This window comes from Pteropus alecto, unplaced genomic scaffold (genome assembly GCF_000325575.1).
Source record: "Pteropus alecto unplaced genomic scaffold, ASM32557v1 scaffold20, whole genome shotgun sequence".
In the NCBI taxonomy this organism is placed as follows: domain Eukaryota; kingdom Metazoa; phylum Chordata; class Mammalia; order Chiroptera; family Pteropodidae; genus Pteropus; species Pteropus alecto.
The window spans coordinates 29,100,904-29,105,432 of record NW_006436298.1 but is presented as its reverse complement, the minus strand read 5'-3'; the positions used below and the strand labels follow the sequence as shown (position 1 = coordinate 29,105,432).

The window sequence follows — 4,529 nt, the reverse complement described above, 5'->3', positions numbered from 1 at the left end:
TTGCTTGACAAATCGTGTTTGCTCCGTAAATATTTAAAATAGTAATCACTGAGCTCTGCTTGAATTACTTTTATTCAAATCATTCTATTTTTATTTTACTTTTACCCTTTACTAATATATCACTATTCCATGGTTGCACATTTTATTAGTTCATGCCACATCTCTTACCCTAGATATAAAAGTTGCCCCATTTGAGTGGCAATTGTCTACTCATTTTAAGGCAGTTTCACTGCCAAAAACTATTGCCTTCTAATATTTACCTGTGATTGTTTACAATGCTCACGACAAATTATTTTCTGTCCCCATAGATTAGTCTTTTCTATACAGAACTCTATTGAAATAGGTCTCAAATATAAGGCTAATATGTCCACAGATTTATCCTGTCGACTCTGAGTTCTATCTTCAAAAACTGTCAGATTTACTAGGCACTGTCCTTGCTTTTGTAATTCCAGTGCAAGACTATGTATAATTAACCTTTTCTCCTTGTGTATGATTCTGCAATTACAGCTCTAATGGACATATCTGGATTAGATTCTTTTAAAATCTTTTTCTTTTAGAATTTAAAATTCTTTTAGTACTTTTCAGGGGTACATTGTTATACCGTAATGCCTTTAGATTTTCCCTTTTCCACTGTGGAAATGTTGGTTTGAGTCAAGTTGAAGGTATTGCCAAAACAACCAACCAAACTAGCAAAAAACTGAGGAGAGACATGTGGTCTGTTTAATAGAGATTAGGGTTAGAGTTCCAGAAAGATCATTGGTAAAACAAATCAGCTTCTCAGAGAAGCATGAGATCTAAGAGAAACTTTAAATCACATCCTAAGAAAGGGCCGAGGGAGGATTAACAAACACATCAGGGCTGGAGCTTGGAGAAGGGCCAGTAACACTAAGAGCTCATACTGAATTTCTTAGAATTTTTTTCTTTCTTTTTGATCCATGGACAGTTTAGGTCTCCCCTAGTTAGTTCCATTCAGAACTGGACTCAGTAAAACCTTGTGATTCATGTTCTTCCTGAATCCCCTTGATAGAGATGAAAACAATTCTTCTGGGATTGGGAAAGTCAAGCCCCTGTGGTAAGGCTGTTTAGAAGGTTAAGAAGATCCATCACTGCAACAATTTCCTCAAAGTGGGTGGAGGAGATTGGGAACATTTCTCATACCAGATACTGGAAATCAAGGAAAACCTAGGTAGAATGTAGAATGGAAATCTGTCACTCTCGGTCTCCTTGAGCACAGATGCTTCAGAGTGTTCTTATTGTTAATACAAGGAGGACCCCTTGATGTTGAAATACAAAATAGTATCCCCTGGGAAGAGGCTGGCAAATAAAGGAAGAATGAGAAATCCAGACAAGTTGCTTCTGAGAACCTACCAGTCTTTGAGTCCAGCGTTTGACTCTCTCAAGGCTGCTCAGAACAGGGCCTTTACACTCTGCAGCAGAAGGGTGGTTTTAAAGCAAATCATTGTTTGTTTAACAATTCAATTATCTGCACTTATTTTTTAAGCCTCCTAGTATGTCTAATAACTACCAAGGGAATAAGGAAAAGGTATTTTGGATACAAGCTGGGTTAAAGTATGAAAGTTAGGGAATGGGATTTTAGGATTCACTATTCGGGAGGCAGTGTTTAACAATGTATGAAATTCCCCAAGGTTAAAGTAAGACTCATGGGGAGATACATGGGGTTACTTTATTGGGAATTTTTTTCCTCAACAATTAACATTTAAATAGCCTGTGTTACATTTATTGGGTAAGATGGATATCCTTCCAAGCCTTACAGGATCTGGGCCTTTTTACATACCCTCCAAGAGTGAAGTTTGAAATGGACAGATATATTCTCCACGGGGATTCTGAACTAAATTAGTGGGGTTGTCACCCTCATGAATTGAGTGTTGATGGGTGATTTAGAATGATTGGCCTCATTTTGGGGATCTTTTATATTTTTAAAAGTAAAAATTATAACATTGTATTGTGAGATTTATGTTTTTAGATGTAAGATATATGATAATAGTACTATAAAGGCTAGGGGTATAAATGGACTTACACTGTTCAGAGTTCTTACAGTTCCATGAAGAGGTATGATATTAAAACTAAGTAGACGTTGATATATAAAGTTTTTAATCTATTTTGAGTTGATTTTCGTGTATGATAAAAGAGTTCAGTTTCATTCTTTTGTATGTGGCTCTCCTGTTTTCCCAACAGCATTTATTGAAGAAACTATCCTTTTTTATTGTGTATTCTTGGCTCCTTTGTTGTTAATTGACTATATATGGGCAATTTGATTTCTGGGCTCTCTATTCTGTTCTGTTGATCTATGTGTCTCTTTTTCTTGGAGAGGGGCTTGTTTTTTGCTGAGTAAATTTGACATGTAACATTGTGTAAATTGAAGGTATATAGTATGTTACTTTGATATATTTATATACTGTGATTGCTATTGTAGCAGTATTTATCATGTTACATAATTATATTCATTATACTGAGCATAAGATCTCTATGGCTTATTTACTATTTGTTACAAATTAAACACTGTTAGTCTTATCCTCCCACCCTCATCCCGTGATAACTACCAGCTTACTCTTTTTTTTTTTTAAGTTTTTATTTTTTAGATTCCACATATGTGATATCACATAGTAGTTTCATTTTTTCTTCTTTTTTTTTTCCTTTTTTTTTTTTTTTTGGTCTGACTTATTGTACATAATTTGCTCAGGGTCCATTAATGTCACAAATGGCAGGATATCTCCTTTCTCTATGGCTGAATAATATCCTATTGTGTATATATACCAGATCTCTTTTTTTATCCATTTATCCATTGATGGTATTTGGGTTATTTCCATCTTTTGGTGATTGTGAATAATGATGTGATAAACATGGGAGTACATATATCTCATTGAAATCCTGTTTTCATTTCCTTTGGGTATATATACCCAGAAGCGGAATTGCTAGATTGTATGGTAGATCTATTTTTAATATTTTAGGAAGCTCCATATTATTTTCCATAGTGGTTGGACCAGTTTACATTCCCACCAACAGTGTATAAGGGTTCTCTTTTCATTACATCCACCAGCACATGTTGTCTCTTGTCCTTTTGCTGACAGCCATTCTAACAGGTGTGATGTGACATTTCATCATGGTTTTGGTTTGTATTTGCCTGATGATTAGTGATGCTGAGCATCTTCTCATGTGCTTGTTGACCATTTTGATGTCTTCTTTGGAAAAATATCTATTCAGTTCTTCTGCCCATTTTTTAAACAGATTGTTTATTTTTGTGTTATTAAATTGTATGAGTTCTTGATATATTTTGAATATTAACCCCTTATCTGATATATGGTTTGCAAAGATTTTCTTCCTTTCTGTGGGTTGTCTTTTAATTTTGTTGATTCTTTTGCTGTGCGGAGGATCTGAGTTTGATGTAGTCCCACTTGTTGATTTTTGATTATGTTGTTTGTATTTTGGGCATCATATCCAAAAATCACTGCCAAGACCAATATTGATGAGCTTATTCCCCACGTATTTGAGAAGTTTTATGGTATCAGTTCTTATATTTAAGTCTTTGATTCATTTTGAGTTACTTTTTGTGAATGGTGTAATACAGGGGTCCAATTTCATTGTTTTGCATATGTTTCTTCAGTTTTCCCAGCACCATTCGTTGAAGAGACATTCTTTCCCTGTTGGGTATTCTTAGCTCCCTTCTTGAATACTAGTTGACTGTATATGCTAGGATTTAATTCTGGGCTCTCTATTCTGCTCCAGTGGTCTACATGTTTATTTTTTTGTTTCAATACCATACTATTTTATTATAGCTTTGTACTATAGTTTTAAATCAGGAAGTTTGCTATTTCTAGCTTTTTTTTTCTTCTTTTTTTTCTCTCAAGATTGCTTTGTCTATTTGAGTTCTTTTAAGGTTCCATGCCAATTTTGGGATTGTTTCTTTTATTTCTGTAAAGAATGCCTTTGGTATCTTGATGGGTATTGCATTGACTATATAGATGGCTTTAGGTAGTATGGCCATTTTAATAGTATTAATTCTTCCAATCCATGAACACAGGATGTATAAATATGGAACACTTTACAAATTTGTGTGTCATCTTTGTACAAGAGCCATGCTCATGTCTCTGAATTGTTCTAATTTTAGTATATTTGCTGCAGGAGAGGGCCCTGGGTTTTTTTTTTTACAGGGACAGACTTCTGATGGTATGCCCAGTAATGGGGGCCCTAAAACTCAGGACTGTCATTAGTCTATGAAGAACCTTTACCTAAGTTTGACAAAGCCAGTAGACAGGGCCCAATATGAAGGTGCCTGGTTCTGCATATGGAATGTAGGCTAGATTTTTTTCTTGACATACCTATTTTGCAAGGTAATTTTGTAGAGTGCATGACCTACAAAACTCAATTTATAATTTCTGCTAATTCTTCTATTTTGATTTAATTCCAGACCAAATAGAAGAGATTGATGATATAATTTCAAAGAATGGGATATAGACACTGTGTTTGGTTTTCTTCCTGAATCTTCCCTAGTTTAAAACTTATGCTTGGTT

The 4,529-nt window shown here is 34.6% G+C and overlaps 1 non-coding gene across 1 annotated transcript; it reads right to left on the bottom strand.

Moving 5' to 3' along the window:
• Window positions 1–4,044: 4,044 nt before the first annotated feature.
• On the bottom strand, window positions 4,045–4,146 carry LOC112480661. Its single transcript, XR_003046746.1, has one exon. It is a non-coding gene; the product is annotated as a U6 spliceosomal RNA (small nuclear RNA).
• Window positions 4,147–4,529: the final 383 nt, after the last annotated feature.